The sequence below is a fragment of the Olea europaea genome, chromosome 11 (assembly GCF_002742605.1).
Source record: "Olea europaea var. sylvestris chromosome 11, O_europaea_v1, whole genome shotgun sequence".
In the NCBI taxonomy this organism is placed as follows: domain Eukaryota; kingdom Viridiplantae; phylum Streptophyta; class Magnoliopsida; order Lamiales; family Oleaceae; genus Olea; species Olea europaea.
Window position 1 is genome coordinate 25246149 of NC_036247.1, and position 19877 is coordinate 25266025.

General features: G+C 35.5%; 1 pseudogene; it reads right to left on the bottom strand.

Annotated features, from left to right (window-relative positions):
* Nucleotides 1–6800: 6800 nt before the first annotated feature.
* On the bottom strand, nt 6801–15711 carry LOC111404619 (annotated as a pseudogene).
* Between the last annotated feature and the right edge of the window lie 4166 nt (nt 15712–19877).

Here is a 19877-nt window from a genome sequence, read left to right on the forward strand (position 1 = left end):
TTGTTTTTACTATCTGCTTGACAGGTCTTGACAATGCAAACTTCTCTCATTCAAACGAGTCACCTTCTATCCATTGAATTAAAAGTTCTCGAGGAGAAGAAAGACAAAGAGGTGGGCGATCTGAAGATGTCTCTTGATGTTGTGGAGGCTCAGAAGAATGAGATGGAATTTCACATCAATGAACAAGAGAGAGAAATTGATAACCTGCGCTCTTCCTTGGCCCGTGCTCAAATCGATGCAGTAGACCGTTAAAAGGCCTCTTCAGAGTATGCTAAGGACATGAACGATTATGGGGCAAAAACAATCGCAGCTTCTATCGCCCTTACCAAAGAGTGGGTGACGATCAAGCATCCATCCATCGATCCCTCTGACTACGATCGATTTCTCTTGGAATGTAGAGATAAAGAAAAAGTGGCTAAGCAAACTAAAACATTTGGGCATACTAGCACGCCACAAAGAGGAAGTGGAAAAAGTTCGAACCTAGAATGACTTAGCTTTTTATTACTTGTTTAAGCTTTTCGTTGTTATACCTTTTTACCATTAGACTATTCAATAGTTTTTCTCTTGATCCGGGATGTGGTTAGGATATTATGCTTTGCATTTATTATGATTAGTACTTCGTGCGCTCAGTACTGTTATTGCTGTTATTAATTTTCATCATTTTGATATTGTTAGTTTTTGAGATTGCCATTTATTTTCCCTTTTTTTGTTTTTTGAGCAATTTTGAAGCGTAGAGTACTAGTTGTAGCTATCTCATACCTTAGCAAATTTTAGCTTATGAGCTCATTGCTAGACCGTATAGCGATTTCGAGCTAATCGATCCTTCATTTGGTTGCTCACTGCTGCCCTTTAAATGCCTTGGGATTGTAGAGCATGAGATTTAATAATTTCACCCTTTGCCAGTCTTTCTTAGTTTTAAGAGCCCACTATCAAATCGTAGAGTCATTTCAAGCTAACCCCTTTTGTTGGTTTTATTACTCACCGACATTCGTTGAATGTCTTTGTAGGGCACGAGATTTGGTGGTCTTGCCTTCCATCCATTTGTTTGATTTTGGAAGCTTAAGCGATTTTGAGCCAACCAATTTTGTTGGTTTTACTACTCACTGCTATTCATCAAACGCCTTCTTAAGGCATGTGATCTCGTGATTTCGCCTCTTAACCACCTATGCGATCTGGGAAGCTTACCATCAGACGTTGGAGCAATTTTGAGCTAACCATTTTTGCTAGTCTTATTGCTCACCACTATCGTCGAATGCCTCAGAAACTTTAAGGGGTAACTCATTCTTCAGTCAAATGTATACCCAAATCCTGTATAGACACACTAGATTTGGGGACTCAGTAGGCGCACCAGGGCGTCCCAGCTAGGCTGGCCTTTCCTTAGCACCCTCATCATCTGCTGCCATCTGGGCCTTTCATTAGATAATTTGAGCGATTACAACATGATATGCATGCAGTAGGCGATACCTTACGAACACTAAAAGAAAATCCCAGCGACTATATTTACAAGAGACGTTTGCTAATACATTACAAAAGCTAGTAAACCATCCTAACGACTATATTTACAAAAGATCTAGTACAAACTCCCTACTCATAAACTATTGATGGTACATCTTGATATGCTCGATGTTCCATGACCTACCGAATGGCTTTCCTCTCAGGTCTTTTAGGCTGTAAGCTCCTTTTTCAAGGTTGCCAATCACCTCATATGGTCCTTTCCAATTTGATCCAAGTTTGGATGGAGGGTACCCTACTGTTACTGCTTTCCTTAATACAAGATCTCCTAGCTGGTAAGTCCTTGGCCTTGCCCTTCGATTAGAGTATTTAGTAGCTCTTCGCTTGTAAGCTTCCATCCTTGTCGCTGCTTTCTCTCTCACTCCATCGGGTAGGTCGAGTTTTGGACAGGTAGTTATGATGTCAAGATGTTTGACTTTCATCCGACCGGTTTCATTTAGAATTTCTATTGGGACAACGACTTTCATCCCGAAAGAGAGCTTGAAGGGTGTTTCTCCTATAGATTCTCGCGGAGTGGTGTGATATGCCCACAAAACATTTGGCAATTCATCTGCCCAAAGCCCCTTTTCCTTTTCAAGTCTTGTCTTCAAATCCTATAATATCACGCGATTGGTTATTTTCACTTGCCCATTGGATTAGGAATGAGCGACGAAAGTGAGTCTGTGATTGATGCGATAACTTTCACAAAAAGCCTTGAAGTCGTGGTTGTCGATTTGTTTGTCGTTGTTAGTTATAAGAACTCTTTGTATGCCAAACCTCCATATTATATTCTTCCAAGTGAAACTTTGCACCTTGGCAGTTGTGATGGTGGTCAAGGGCTCCGCCTCAACCCATTTGGTGAAATAGTCGATGCCCACTAACAAGAACTTCCTTTGTCCTTTGGCTATGGGTAAAGGCCCTAAGATGTCCATTCCCCACTGGAAAAAAGGGTATACCCTAAAAATGGTAGACTGCTGCTTCGCGGGAACATAAATCAAATTTTCGTGACGCTGACATGCATCACACTTTCTCTCAAACTCTTTGGCATCCTACTTCATAGTTGGCCACTAATATCCTTGTCTAAGGGCCTTGAATTCAAGGGTGATCGCCCCCTGATGGTTTTCATAGATCCCTGCATGGATTTGTAACAACACCTCATGTGCTTCAGTTGGACGCAAACATTTTAAGTAAGGCATGGTAAAGCCTCGCTTATAGAGCTGGCCGTCAATTATGGTAAATGAAGCTACTCGAATTTTCAATCTTTTGGCCTCGAGAACATCCTCTGGCAATTTATCTTCCATGAGATAATCAATTGTCGGGTCGGCCAACTTTTTTCATATTCCATGTGTACTACGTCGATTACATGTTGTACACTCGGGTGTCGCAGGACTTGCACGTTCGCTGTGCTGGGTAGATTTTTTGGTTTACGGATGCTAGCTTAGATAAAGTTTCCACTCACTCATTCTTCTTGCAGGGGACTTTGGTTATCTTGAAACTCGCAAATCTCCTTTGTAGGTCCCTAACTTTCATTAAATAAGCTACTATCTTCCCGTCTTTCGCCTCAAATTTCCCTGTCACTTGCCCAATTATCAACTAAGAGTCACTGTAAATTTCTATTAACGTCACCCCCAGTCTAGATGCCAAGCTCAGGCCTGTAATCACTGCCTCATATTCGACGTCATTATTTGTTGCTGGAAACTCGAAATGCAATGAATATTCCAGTTCCTAGGACCCGGATCCTATCATAATAATGCCTGCTCCGAATCCTTCACTATGTAAGGATCTATCCACAAAGATTTTCCAAACTTCCTCATGCCCCATGGGTTGGTCAAGTAGGGCTGTAATAGCCGTCCTCGATTTGAACTCGATGTCAAATTCACTTAATTCAATTGCCCACTTCGACATCCTCCCAGACGTCTCGGGTCGATGTAAAATTTGCTTGATGGGCTGATCGGTCATGACTTGTACTGTATGAGATTGGAAATATGGCCTTAACTTTCTGACGGCTACAATCAATGCGAACACCAGCTGCTCTGCAAGACTATACCTAGTTTCTGTACCTCTCAAAACTTGGCTTATGTAATACACTTGGAAATTCTTTCACGACCATCGCGCTGACTGCATGCTTTGAAATGGCCAAATACAAACATAAAACGTCCCTTGCATATGGACTAGTCAGGACCGGGGGCTGCTGGAGCAACTGCTTCAAGGATTTGAGATATTCTTCACACTCCTTAGTCCATTCAAAGTCGTTTGAGCCCCCAATTTCCTTGAAGAAGTGGTAGCACTTATCAGCTGCTCGACTCATGAAACGGTTCAATGCTGCGACCTGTCCCATGAGCCGCTGGACCTCTCTTTTGCTTGAGGGGCTTTTCATCTCCAGGATAGCTCGAATCTTATCTGGATTTGCTTCGATGCCTCTTTGTGAAATCATGAAACCTAGGAACATTCCGCATGTTGTTCCAAAAACACATTTCTAGATATTGAATTTCAGTCTATTCCATCGGGCCACATCGAAAACTTTTCGTAGATCAGCTATGTGGTTATCAGCCATAACACTTTTGACAACCATATCATCAACATAAGCTTCAATTATATTTCCAATCAGGTCTTTGAAGACTCCAGCATTTTTCCAGCCGATTAGCATATCTGTGTAGTAGTACGTTCCCAAGTCAATTATGAAGGATGTTTTCTCTTGGTCCAAGTCGGCCATAGAGATCTGGTGATACCCAGAGAAGGCATCTAGAAAGCTTAGTCATTCATGACTTGATGTGGCATCCACCAAATGATCTATCCTAGGTAGCGGATATGAATCTTTGGGACATACTTTGTTCAAAACGGTGTAGTCTACGCACATGCGTCATTTCCCATTCGACTTTTTCATGAGGACAACATTGGCCAACCATTTTGGGTACTGTACTTCCCTAACAAACCTTGCATGCAACAACTTTTCAACTTTAGCCTTTACCGCGGCATGTCACTCTGGAGTAAGATTGCTCTTCTTTCGCCCCACAGGCTTTGCTCCTGGTCAAATACCAAGACGATGTTGAGTGACTGACGGACTAATCCCTGGAATGTCACTTGGGCTCCACGCAATAACATCTAAATTGTTAGATAAGCACTTTACTAATTCTTCTTTTTCCTCTGGCCTCGTGTTCACCCCAATGCTGAATTCATGTCCTTCCCTTATAAGAATTTTTTCTATCATGTCAAGTGGCTCAATTCGTCTCCTCGGAGGTTCAAAATCCAACGTCATAATTGACAGTGATCCCCTTACTTGTATACTATCAACATAGCATCTTCTCGAAGATTATTGATCGCCTCTCACACACCCTACGCTTTGGGTGGTCGGGAACTTCATAACTTGATGATAAGTGGAAGGAATTGCACCGGCTGCATTTGAACAGAGGCCGACCATATATTGCATTGTACGCCATAGGGGTCTTAACAACAAGGAAGTTTGCTAGGATCACCAAGCTTCTTGTATATGTACCCAACGTCACTAGAAGTTCTACAGCTCCCTCTGGTATGACAGTGGCTCCTCCGAATCCTTGAAAAGAAGTGGACACAGCCTTTAATTTTTCAAGAGAAATTTTCAATCCCATAAATGCTTCCCAAGTGAAGACGTTTACCGCGCTACCACCATTAATCCGCTATGTCATCGACGATCACCAAAACATCATCATGGGATGTTGCCACACCAATCAAATCTTCTTCATTGAAAGTAATATTTTGGTGAAACCTGGTCTTTTCTTGGATGGAGCAAACACCAACAGTATGAGCATAGCCCTTCCTAGCTGAATTCAAGTCTCTGTCTACCGCAATCCCTCCCACTATAAAATTTATTACTCCAACACTAGGTGGTGGTTGATCGTCGACTTTCTATTTGCCTCGATCATTCTTCACATACTTAGTCAAAAGTCCACATTTCAATAGGCGCTCGATCTCCTCCTTCAAGTAGATACATTCCTCCGTATCATGCCCATGATCTCTATAGAATTGACAATACCTGCTTTTGTCTCTCTTGTTAGTGAAGGTTGCCATGGGCTTTGGCCAGTCGACCTCTTTCATGTCCCAAATTTCCATCAATACCTTTGCCCGTGGAGCGTTTAGAGGAGTGAGGGTTTTTATCTCTTCTCGTCTCTGTTTGACTGAGCGATCTTGTGCATACCCTTTGTTCACGTGTTCGCTTTTCAACTTATTCTAATCAACAAATTTTCTCTCCTCATGTGATTTTTGCTTGTGAGTTTTTTATTCTCGTCCTTTCCGAAGGTTTTTTGTGACCCTCTCTGCTTTCTCAGCGTCTACATACTTGTCTCCCTTTTTCAATAGTTCATGCATTGACTCCGGGGGGTTTTTTTAGAGTGACATCTTGAAAGCCTGATTTTGCATCCCATTCGTCAATACAGTGACTACCGCTGACATCTGAAGATCCTTTATGGCCAATGTTGCCCAACTGAACCTAGCCAAATAATCTTGCAATGGCTCATCTTTTTCTTGAACAACTTGCATTAGTCCTATGGCGGTATTTTTCTTCCTCTTGCTGCTCATGAAATATGCTACAAAGCTTCTAGAGAGCTCATCAAAAGTTCTGATTGATCGTGGTGCCGGAGTGGCTACCCAATCTCTCACTTCCCTTCTTAGCGTTGGGGAAAAAAGCCGACACATCACGACATTTGGGCCTGCATACAGTCTCATCAAATCAACAAAGTGCGTAGATAATCAAGTGGATCAGTGACTCCATCATACGCTTCTATTATTAGTTATTTGAAACCCTTTGGTAGAGGAACAACCATGATTTCTGGAGCGAACGGGTCTTCTTCCAAAACCATCTGCCTTTGCTTATCCTTCCTCCTTGTCAATGCATCGTCAATCTTCTGGGACATTATTTCTTCCATCCTGCACTCTAAGTCTACCATAGGACGTGTGGCCTATGTATGTGTGACGTCATGTGACCCTTGGTTGGCAATGGTTTCCTGAATAATCGGTGGGACAACTACATGGTTTGCTTGGGGTTGCCCATTTGTGTCTTGCGACGGTGCTTCTGGCATATTATGAGATGGATCGGCTACTCTTGGCATCTGATTTTGCAAGAGAGTTATCATAGTGGTTAACTGAGCCTCCCGAAGGTTAAATTGGCTCTGCGTTTCATATTGAGGATGAGGTTGCGAATCTTGACCCCTGGCGACAAACTATGACTCCGACTCTACAGTATTAGTAACCGCATGTGTATTACTTCTAGTTCGTCTTCTCGACATAGCTTTTATGTTCGATGAAGATTTCTCACAGACGGTGCCAATGAAATAATTCTATTGTAACTCCGTATGTTTTCCAGTGAAAGAATTGGTCTTTTGTCCTCCGGTAATCCTGCAAAAAGAGGTTGGGGCTCCCTCCCCCATTTTACCTCCGGCGTGAGAGTCAATAATCGTTTTTAAATAAAGGATGTTAAAGAAATGCAATAGTGACAGAGGAAAGATTTTTTCCTGGAAAAAGAAAGAACCCACTTTACCTATCACGCCCATGGGATATTTATAGGCGTCTGGCATCACGTAACCGCTGACAGTTGTCATCCACGTGTCCTTATGAGACTTGCCCGCTCTTCAAGCGATTTTTTCCATTTATTTGGTTACCCGAGTAGTGGGTTTAATGATAACCATTTGGATGGTTGTTGATTGATTCCAATGTTGTTTGGGTAGACGGCGGTCACTCAGCGCGTGGTGGGGTTCGAATTAGCATAGTAATTAGCGCTCTAATATGACGAGCGCCACCTGACATGCCAAAGTTGTCTGTACCTTATGACAAACGAAGGTAGCATTGGTCGAGCTGACACTATGATAGTCGTCATTTCATGATAGGCTACCTGACATAGCGGGGGTTGCCCGACATAGCGAGGGTCATCCTTTCTCTACCAGACGTCCTAATTAATTATTTAAACCACATGATATCACTTTTCAAAACTCAAAATCTCAAACCATTGAACAAATATCCATAACAATAAGAAACACCACAACTATGAGAATGAAAACTACCACTTATATATTCAAGTTAAAAGACCACGCTTAGAAGAGCAACAACTGAGATCATGTTTAGTGGAGTCTTTGCCAGTTTCTCCATATTACAACACTAAGTTACATGTACCAATCATATAAACCTTTGTTCTATCTTCATTATTGGTATATATCTTTTTTTATGAAGTCAAAGACTTGACAATAGACTAAAGACACATCTTAACCTCATATAAAGTGAATTTCTAACTCTTAAGTGTAGACACTTTTGAGCTAAGTGATTCAAAACTTTGAAGCACTTGAACCTTTATTGTAATGACCCGAGTTCTAAAGTTTAAGTATTGTACAACTTCAAGGTTGCAAATTTAGTGCAGGTTGTCGCAAGTAGTAAACTCGGAAGTCCGAGGTCGAATCACAGGGAAGTGGAAAGAAATATACTATTCTATGAGTGGTAAATGGTTGGTGGAAATACGATGGAGAAGAACACTAGAGCATTGGGGATTCACTTCAGATAAATGGGTAGAAATTACTCTTGATTTTTTATTCAACTCATACAAAATATGGAAGATAAAACATTGATCTCAAATATACTAAAAGATAGATTTTAATAATTGTTTGAGAGAATATGTCAAAATAAGTTGTTGATATGTAGAGATTATCTAAGCATTTATTGTGCCAAAATTGTCAACAACAAATCAAAGTCTTTAACAAAGCAAAACCATTTGTAGAACATATACTTCAACCAAATAAGAAGATGAACATTGAAAAACAAAGTGAAAGATCAAAGATAATACTACACATTCACCAAAGTTTCACCCCTAGCTCTAGCTAATGGTTTACAGATACATAATGAAATGTTACAAAGAAAATGAAGGAAACTAAGATATGATGAAGAGGAATTTATGCCCTCAAAATCTTGGCCAAGGTCCCCATTTATAGGCAAAGGGACATCCAAAATGTAAGTAGACAATGCAACTTGTTTCTGTCCACCTTCAAAACAGCTGGAACTTGCAACTTGATGTCAATTTTCAGATACTTTGTGCCATAAATTTGGACTTAAAATTATAGATAAATTGTTTCCACTTGAGTTAGCTTTCCATTGATGCAAATATCAAGTCCATTGGATCTCTATAACTCCAGATATGGCCAAAACAATGAGTAATGCTTCACAGATAGAAAAGTTGTATCCGACAAGTAACAAACTGGACTTTTCACGGTAATTTTGGCTTCCTTATGATGTGAATTTGAATTTTTGGTAAACATGAAAGTTGTGTGTGTGTGTGTGTGTGTGTGTGTGTATATATATATATATATATATATATATATATATCACCTTGTTTCGATAAATACAGCTCGAGTTATGACCATTTTACCGTAACAACTGTATCCTGCTCAAGACAGCTGATATTCTTGACTTTTCAACATTTTTTTCTCCATTTGCTCCACTTGTTTTACCTTGGAAATACATGTGAAATACATCAAATAAATACTCTTTCAAAAGTGTAATACTCATGCCGACATGCATTTAAATATGTATTTCTGTTAACTGTACATTTAACCATATATTTATGAAAATTGAATTTACGGCAAGAGAATTGAAATTAGAGACTAACATTAGTAAATTTAAACAAAGTGAATGTAAAATGCCTTGTAAATGATATATCTTTGAAACACTTTTAGACACTAATCACACTCCCCAACCAAGATATTGCTAGTCTCTAACAATAAAAATTCAAAAATAGTTCAAATGAAATAGCTTGTTGCATTTTCCTTAGGATTTGAAACTACTTAACAAAATGCTTCTAAGGTTTGCTACCAATACATAGTCTAACTTGTCCAATGGTCGACCAACGTGTGTGTGTGCGCGCATAATCAATTCAATCACAAACCTTTTCAAATTGGACTCATCCCAACCCTGAATGGTCAATTATTTCTCTCTTCTCTCGTGGGATGCACCCCCAAACTTTATTTTGTAACTATTTTTTCAAAGGTGTGATTTATGGTTAAATTTATATACTATTACTCACCCTCTCTAGTTTTGTTAGATTTTACTAATTGTAGCTCAACATATCAATAAATGAGGATTCTCCTTAATTTTGACTGATTCAACCTCCAAGAATCAACTAAGCTACTAATCCCTTATCAAATGTCTAATTCTCTTAAATAAGTGTTTGAAACTTAATCAAGGCATATAGTGCATCTTCTGTTTCATGCACCTGCTTTTTTCAAATTTGCCATGTGTATTCTATTTCATGCACTAGCCTGATCTCTTATTATAAATATAATTGTCCTCATTAGGCTCTTTTAGGGTAGCGTCACAACATGACAGCTTTTTTCCTTCTATACAATGATTAGTGCAATGCCTCTCATTAAACACTTATTCTCGAAAATCGATCTTTAACTTAAGATTTTCTCCTAATTATCATCTCATTGATTTTAAACAATCCACACAAAATTTAACACAGATGGAATCCACATCTATCTCAATGTCTCCCTACAACAACTTAACCACCCTAAACTGTCCTAGAATTGGTTTAGTAGGATTTTTTTTTTTTTTGGAAATAGTCAATTCAACCTATTCTATCCATTGATCCAATCTAAATAATATGTGATTTTCATGATTATTATGCTCAATCTAACATGAACGAACTTAAACTAAATCAAAGTAGCATCCCCTGGTTACAATAATATAAAAGTAATTTCAAATAATATCATCGGTCGGTAAGAACTATTTTTTTTTTTTTTAACTTTTTGATTCCTTTGCCCCCAACCTAAATGAAACATTGTCCTCAATGTAAAGATTAACCATGCAAAATGTCGTAAGGAGTAAAATTTTGAACAAAAGGACGGGTTTTGAATTTTACCTGGAGAGTCTGCATAAACTTGGCCTAAATAAACCTTTCAATTTCATTAGTGAAAAAAAAAGAAAAAAAAATGACAATAAAAGAAACACACCTAAAAGAAACACACAACATTATAAAACTGAAAAGAAACATACAAAATAAAATAATGAGAAAAAGATATTAATCTTTACGATCTTGTGAAGCAATGGACTCTTCCAATCTGGAGAAATTCTCAAAAAAAAATTTCAAACGATGTCCATTAACTTTAAAAATATTTTCGTTACTCGGATTCTCAATTTCTACAGCTCTATGTGGGTAAACATTTTTGACAATGAAATGACTAGTCCACTTGGAGCATAATTTTTCAGGAAATAAATGTAATATTGAGTTGTACAAAAGAACTTTTTGGGAAGGCTCAAAAGTTTTTCTAACAATATTTTATCATGAAATACCTTCATTTTTTCCTTGTAAATTCGAGAGTTCTCATAAGCTTCATTCCTGATTTCTTCCAACTCATTCAGTTGAAGTTTCCTAAGTGAACCTGCCTCATCTAAACTGAAATTAAACATTTTAATAGCCTAAAATGCTTTGTGCTCCAATTCAACAGGTAAATGACAAGGCTTTCCAAAAAGAAGTTGATAAGGTGACATGCTAAGGGGTATTTTGAAAGCTGTCGATAAGCCCAAAAAGCATCAGTTAATCGTAAAGACCAATCTTTTCTATTTGGATTCACTATTTTTTCCAAAACACATTAAATCTCTCTATTTGAAGTTCAGCTTGACCACTAGTGTTTGAGTGATAAGAAGTAGACAGTTTATGAGTAATCCCGTATTTTTTCGTTAGGGCCTTAAAAGGTTTATTACAGAAGTGTAAACCCCCATCGCTTATAATGGCTCGAGGTATTCCAAATCTTGACTAAATATTTTCTTTCAAAAATTTCAAAATAATTTTGTGATCATTGTGTTTACAAGGAATTCCCTTTACCCATTTAGAAACATAATCAACTCTCACCAAGATGTATAAATAACCAAAAGATGATGGGAATGGACCCATGAAATCAATACCCCAACAATCAAATATTTCAATAACTAGTATGAGTGTCAGTGGCATCATATTTCTACGAGTTATCCCACCTAGTTTTTGGCAACATTCACAAGCTTTACAAAATTCATATGTATCTTTGAAAAGAGTTGGCCAATAAAATCCAGACTACAAGATTTTTGCAGCAGTTTTCTTTTAAGAAAAGTGACCACCACTTGCTTCAGAATGGTAAAAGGCAATTATCTTTTGGATTTTATTATTTGGCACACATCTTCTCATTATTTGGTCTGGACAATATTTGAACAGTTGAGGATCACCCCAAAAGAAATTTCTTACCTCCTTGAAGAATTTCTTTTTGTCTTGGGCATTCCAATGAGATGGTATTTGAATTAGCAATATCAGCAAACCAAGGCAAGTCAGAAACACTAAAAAGTTGTTCATCAAGGAACGTATCCTTGATCGATGTTGTTTTAAATGATTCATCACAAGTAAGTCTAGACAAGTGATCATCTACAACATTCTCTACTCCTTTCTTTTCTCGAATGGTGATGTCAAATTCTTGGAGTAAAAGAATCCACCTAATCAACCTATGTTTAGCATCTTTCTTAGAGAGAAGATATTTTAAAGCTGCATGATCACTAAAAATAACAATTGATGAGCCAACAAGATATGATCGAAATTTGTCCAAAGCAAACATGCAGCAAACAATTCTTTTTCAGTGGTGGAATAATTCATTTTGAGCATTATTTACAGTTTTACTAGCATACTAAATGACATGAGGTTTTTTTTTATCTTTTCTTTGGCCTAAGACAGCTCCAACAGCGTAATCGCTAGTATCACACATGTTTTCAAAAGGCAAATTCCAATCTGGAGGTTGCATGATAGGAGCACAAGTAAGCGTGTTCTTAAGTTTAACAAAAGCTTCTTGACAAGACTTAGCCAATTCAAAAGGCATGTCTTTAGATAAGAGATTACACAATGATTTAGATATGGCACTAAAGTCTTTGATAAACCTTCTGTAAAAACCAGCATGTCCTAAAAAAGATCTTACCTCTTTAACACTATTTGGAGTAAGCAAGTTATAAATCAATTCAGTTTTAGATTCGTCTACTTCAATTCTGTTAGGTGATACAATATGACCAAGTACGATGCCCTTAGTGACCATAAAATGACATTTTTCCCAGTTGAACACAAGATTCTTTTCTTCACACCTAACTAAAAAATTTTGCAAGTTAGTTAAACAATCATCAAATGAATCCCCCAAAACAATAAAATCATCCATGAAAACTTCCAAAGACCTTTCAATCATGTCGCTAAAAATACTAAGCATGCATCTTTGAAATGTAGTTGGTGCATTACATAATCTAAAAGGCATTCTACGATAAGTAAAAGTACCAAAGGGACATGTGAAAGTGGTCTTTTCTTGGTCCTTAGGTGCAATTTCAATTTGGTTTTACCCAGAATATCGATCTAGAAAATAATAAAATTCATGTCCTGCCACTCTTTCCAACATTTGAACTATAAAAGGTAAAGGAAAATGATTTTTTCTAGTCATTGAGTTGAGTTTCCTATAGTAGATACACATGCGCCAACCAGTAATAGTTCTAGTTGGAATTAACTCATTTTCTTCATTTTGGACTACAGTAACACCAGATTGTTTTGATACAACTTGGGTTGGACTTAGCCATCTACTATCAGAAATAGGATAAATGATTTCATTATCTAAGAGTTTAATAACTTCATTTCTTACCACCTCTTTTAAAATAAGATTAAGCCTTTTTTGCATTTCTCTTGTAGGTTTAGCACATTCCTCCAAATAAATCTTATGTGTGCAAATCAAAGGACTAATCCCCTTTATATCAGCTTATGGTCCATCCTAAAACATTTTTATGCATTTTTTAAGTTTGTAACAACTTACCTTCTTGGTGTGCATCAAGTTGGGAAGAAATTATTACCGGAAAAGTTTCATCATCACCCAAAAATGAGTATTTCAGATTAGATGATAATGGCTTCAAGTCGAGCTTTGGCATTTGAACACCTGAAATCATGGACATATTGGACCGTTGTGATAATTTTTCAAACTTTGATTTCCAATCACTTTTCTTTTTCTCCTCAAAAGAATTCAACAAAGAAATTATATGCAAATTTTTAGAATTATCGTTAAATTCAAATTATAGTGCATTAGATGAAAATGTAGCGATAAACTGATCATCAACAAGTTGTTCGATAAAATCTACTTCATACAAACCATTTTTATCTCCATGTAGCTTGCAAATGTTAAAAATATTCATTTCCACGGTCATATTTCCAAAAGAGAGTTTCAAGATACCATTTCTACAATTTATCAACACATTTGAAGTAGAAAGAAAGGGATGTCCTAAAATGACAGGTATTTGTGCATTTGAATTTAAAACAGGATATGTGTCCAAAACTATAAAATCAACAGGATAATAGAATTTATCAATTTGAACTTGAACATCCTCTACAACCCCTCTTGGAACTCTTACTGGACGATCAGCAAGTTGATGTGTTGTTGCTATTAGTTTAAGCTCTTCCAAACCAAGTTGCTCATACACAGAAAAAGGTAAAAGATTAACACTAGCACCAAGATCAATCAAATCACGCTCTATCCTATTATTCCCGATCACACAAGAATTGTTGGACAACCAGGATCTTTGAATTTAGATGAAGTGTTTTGTTGAATGATTGAGCTCACGTTCTCTGTCAAAAATGCTTTTTGTTGAACATTAAGTTTTCTCTTGACAGTGCACGAGTCTTTTAAAAATTTTGCATATGAAGGAACTTGTTTGATTGCATTCAATAATGGTATGTTAATTTTGACTTCTTTGAAAAGTTCAAAAAATTCAGAATTATGGTTGAATTTTGAAATTGGTTGCAATCGTTGAGGAAATGGAGCTGGAATAGGACATTTTCAACACTAGGTTCAGAAATGATTTTTTCCTCAGTTTTGGAAACATCACTTTCTTGCTTTGAAGTCCCACCCGATTTTAGTTCTTTTGAAAGGATGGTTTTGTCAATAATTTTTCCACTATGAAGAGTCGTGATGGAGGTGGCATTTTCTTGTTGACTTTTAGAGGAACTAGAAGCATTTACATTAAATTGCTCAGAAGGATTTAGTTGAGGTTGAGCAGGAAATTTACCTTTCTCTTGAGAACGCAAAAAAGAGGTCAATGAAGAAAGTGTGTTCTTGATTTCGTTGATGGCTTGTGAAGTTTGATTATTAATTTTAGTTTGTCCTTGCATGAATGACTCCAATGTTTCCTCAAGAGTTTTTGATTTTGGATGTAGAAAAGAAGGAAATTTTGAAAACCCTTAAGGTTGTGATATATGAACACGATTATCATCTCTCCAACTAAAGTTGGGATGATTTCTCCATTGTTGATTATATATTTCAGAGAATGGAGAAGGAAAAGGCTTTTTAAAAGTGTTCATAGCATTGGCTTGATCATGTAAAACTTCTTTGAAAACTGGGATGTTAGGACAATCATGCATTGGATGCCTAAAAGTTTCACAAATGCTACAAATTTCATCATTTTGCACGGGTTTAACTTCCTTTACTTTCCTTAATTCCATAGCTTCAACCTTTCTAGACAAACTAGCAATCCTAGCATTTAGATCATCATCTTGACTCAATTGATATTTTCCTCCACTAGAACTAGCAAAATTAGATCTGATTGAGTTTTCGATTGGTTTTACTATTTGCCAAGATTGAGAATTTTAGCTAGATGATCTAGAAATTCTAAAGCTTCATATGGATCTTAATCTAAAAATTCACCATTGCACATCGTTTCTACAAATTTTTTTGTTCCAAGAGTTAAGCCCTCATAAAAGAAACTTATGGTACGCCATTTTTCAAAACCATGATGTGGGCATGTATTTAACAAATCTTTAAATCTTTCTAAACATTGAAATTATGGTTCATTGATTTTTTGAGAAAAAATTTGGATTTGTCTTTTCAAAGCATTAGTTTTATCTGCTGGAAAGAATTTCTTCAAAAACTCACTTTGCATTTCTTGCCATGTGCCAATCGACCTAGGTTTTAAAGAGTTAAGCCAAATGTTTGCTTTATCTTTTAGAGAAAAAGGAAACACTTTCAACTTAACAATTTCATTGGGGCAAGTTTGATCGTTAAATGTGGCACATACTTCCTTAAATTCTTTAAGATGCAAATATGGACTTTCGAATTCTAAGCCATGAAAATTAAGAAGTAATGGAATCATACTCGGCTTGAATCGAAAATTATTAGTATTAAGAGGGAAAATGAAACATGAAGAAGTAAAATTTCGAGGAGGTTGTAAGTAATCACGCATGGTTCGCGCTTGTTGGTTTTCATTTTCATCATGTACGCTTTCGTTATCAGGCATGGTGGAAGATGTGAGTGAGTGTTGAGGTAAGTCAAACAAATTACTAAAGAAAGTCTCAAAATTATCTTTAATTAAACAATGAGAATTAAATTCACGATACTAATATGATATATAATAATAGAAAGTAGATGTAAAGAACAAAAATTAGGTGGCACGGCCAACCATACAATAATGTAAAGAACAAAAATTAGGTGGTAAAGTCAACCATATAATAAAGAAAAGGCAGAACAGGAGGCTCGGCCTTCCCTTTAAAGAAAGAAAAAATAAAAAAACGAAGGAGGCTCGGCCTTCCTTTAAAGTAAAATAAAAAGTAATAAGATAGAAAAAGGTGTTCCTAATTTATGAAGATTATGAAAGAGAAATAAACCTCACAGAAAGTAGCAGAAAATAATCCATAATGCAAATCCTCGGCAACGGCGCCAAAAACTTGCTACAATTTTAAGGTTTCAAACCCAAGTGCAGGTTGTTGCAAGTAGTAAACTCGGAAGTCCGAGGTCGAACCACAGGGAATTGGAAGGAAATATACTATTCTATGAGTGGTAAATGGTTGGTATAAATACGATGGAGAAGAACACTAGAGCGTTGGGGATTCTCTTCGGATAAATGGGTAGAAATTACTCTTGATCTTTTATTCAACTCATGTAAAATATGGAAGATAAAACATTGATCGCAAATATACTAAAAGATAGATCTTGATAATTTTCTGAGAGAATATGTCAAAATAAGTTGTTGGTATGTAGAGATTATCTAAGCATTTATTGTGCCAAAATTGTCAACAACAAATCAAAGTCTTTAACAAAGCAAAACCATTTGTAGAACATATACTTCAACCAAGTAAGAAGATGAATATTGAAAAATAAAGTGAAAGATCAAAAATAATACTACACATTTACCAAAGTTCACCCCTAGCTCTAGCTAATGGTTTAGAAATACATAATGAAATGTTATAAAGAAAATGAAGGAAACTAGGATATGATGAAGAGGAATTGATGCCTTTAAAATCTTGGCCAAGGTCCCCTTTTATAGGCCAAGGTCCCCTTTTATAGGCAAAGGAACATCCAAAATTCAAGTAGGCAATGCAACTTGTTTCTGTCCAGCTTCAAGACAGCTAATGGGTAGAAATTACTCTTGATCTTTTATTCAACTCATGTGAAATATGGAAGATAAAATATTGATCGCAAATATACTAAAAGATAGATTTTGATAATTGTTTGAGAGGATATGTCAAAATAAGTTGTTGGTATGTAGAGATTATCTAAGCATTTATTGTGCCAAAATTGTCAACAACAAATCAAAGTCTTTAACAAAGCAAAACCATTTGTAGAACATATACTTCAACCAAGTAAGAAGATGAATATTGAAAAATAAAGTGAAAGATCAAAAATAATACTACACATTTACCAAAGTTCACCCCTAGCTCTAGCTAATGGTTTAGAAATACATAATGAAATGTTATAAAGAAAATGAAGGAAACTAGGATATGATGAAGAGGAATTGATGCCTTTAAAATCTTGGCCAAGGTCCCCTTTTATAGGCCAAGGTCCCCTTTTATAGGCAAAGGAACATCCAAAATGCAAGTAGACAATGCAACTTGTTTCTATCCAACTTCAAGATAGCTGGAACCTGCAACTTGATGTCAATTTTCAGATACTTTGTGCCGTGAATTTGGACTTATGATCAACAGATATATTGTTATCACTTGAGTTATATTTTCATTGGTACAAATATCAAGTCCATTAGATCTCTATAACTCCAGATATGGCCAAAACAATTAGTGCTACTTCACAGGTAGAAAAGTTGTATTTGGCAGGTAACAAGCTGGACTTTTCACGGTAATTTTGGCTTCCTTATGATGTGAATTTGACTTCTTGTAAACATGAAAGTTGTAGATATATATCTATCTTTCTAATCCAATTTGAATCGCCTTATTTCGATAACTACAGCTCGAGTTATGACCATTTTACCGTAATTGCTCTATCCTGCTCAAGACAGATGATATTCTTAACTTTTCAACATTTTTTTCTTCACTTGCTCTACTTATTTTACCTTGGAAATACATGTGAAATACATCAAATAAATACTCTTTCAAAAGTGTAATATTCATGCCGACATGTATTTAAATACGTATTTCAATTAATTGCACTTTTAACCATATATTTATAGAAATTGAATTTACGGCAAGATAATTGAAATTAGAGGTTAACATTAGTGAATTTAAACAAAGTGAATGTAAAATGTCTTGTAAATGATATATCTTTGAAACAATTTTAGACAGTAATCAAGTACCACTAAAATCGTATCTTGAATATCATATTGCACTTTCAAAAGTTTGAAATTTATTTACATAATGTCATAAAATTGTAAAATTGAATACATAAAACTTTTGACATCAACATAAAATAAAATACTAAAAGTTCAACAATCTTAATATCAAACCAATAATTAAATGGGTTCTAAAAAATAAAAAAATAATAAATAATAAAAATAAAAACTTGGTGGGCTTCTTTCGCTTGCAAATTTGTCAGCCCTCTTATGTCATAATTGCTATGAACCATTAATTTCCTGAAAGGGTATGAAGGGAGGTTTGAGACAAAATCTTAATAAGCATATAAGTACATGGATTAATATTTGTACAGAATTTAAGGAACTTCATACATACATACTAGTGAGACATAAAAAATCTATACCGAACATAGATGGTATGAAACTTTCATGTGTAATGCTACTATACTTCGGTATAAACTTAGAACATACATAAAGGACCTCATAATCAATGTTCTAAAAATATCACGTACGCATATAATCCCATAAGAAAAATACTTATACACTTACCATGTCTTATGAAAATGATAAGAAAAATACGAAAATATTTGGGAATTCGACTCTTGACATATGTACTAAAGAATATACTATATTTGTATTTGTGTGGATTTCATAGAGTAATGAATGTACCTGAAAATGGGACATATGATGCCTATTTATAGGGTTTTCAAGCTTTGAGAGTTCTAATTCAATTGTACTTTGAATTTTAAAGTGATAAAATCTTATCATTATCTCAACCATATTTCAGCTATTGGGATAAGATAATGAATTTAAAATATATATATATATATATCTCTATAATTTTTAAAATTAACTAAATTATAGATAAAATCAAAATATTATTTTTATGATTTAATAATTCAATTTTAATTGAAAACGATAACATTGAAACATTATCACAATCATCTTTTATCATTAAATAAATAAAGATAAAATTAAAGTATTATCTTAATAGGGATTTGGTTTTTATCTCAATCATTTAAAATTTCAATTCAACAATAAAATTTTCACAACTTTAAGAAATATAAAACAAAAAGGTCATCTTTTATCATTAAATAAACAAAGATAAAATTAATGTATTATCTTAATAGGGATTTGATTTTTATCTCAATCATTTAAAATTTCAATTCAACAATAAAATTTTCACAACTTTAAGAAATATAAAACAAAAAGGTTGGGCTAAAATATCAATCGTGTCTATTTTTCTATTGTTTTGTGATGGGCCAAACCTAAATTAAAAAAATTAGGCCATAGGTATGGATATTACATTTATAATATTAACCTTCTATAAAATCACTTTCACTTCCTTACTATATATCTCATAATTTCTTCTTGGTCCCTTTTTCAATCTCCTATCCATACCTTAATTTTTCTAGCTTATTTTGTACTTAAGACGCAAAGTCTTGTAAGAACTAGAACATTGCTGCAAAACATGTATTTGAGACTTAGCAACACCTAGTTGCACGTCTTTTAACTCTACACATCGAAAAATGTCAATAAAGAAAATTGACTCTTCACTTTGTAAGTCATATTAACCTTTAGAGTTCACAACTATTGAGGAACGATTAGTTTGAGTTTACTATCCATTTGGAAAAAAAAAATGTGATCAACTAAAAATGTCAACACTAAGTTAACCATCCCATTTTAGTCACATTCGAGAACAAGATCATCTATAATAGAACTTATCAAATCAAAAGTTCAAGTACTAGAATCTATCTTTTTTTAGGACTAGACAAAGTACACGATCTCTATTCTCTAGAGTAATATGACCCACATTACATCTTCTATTG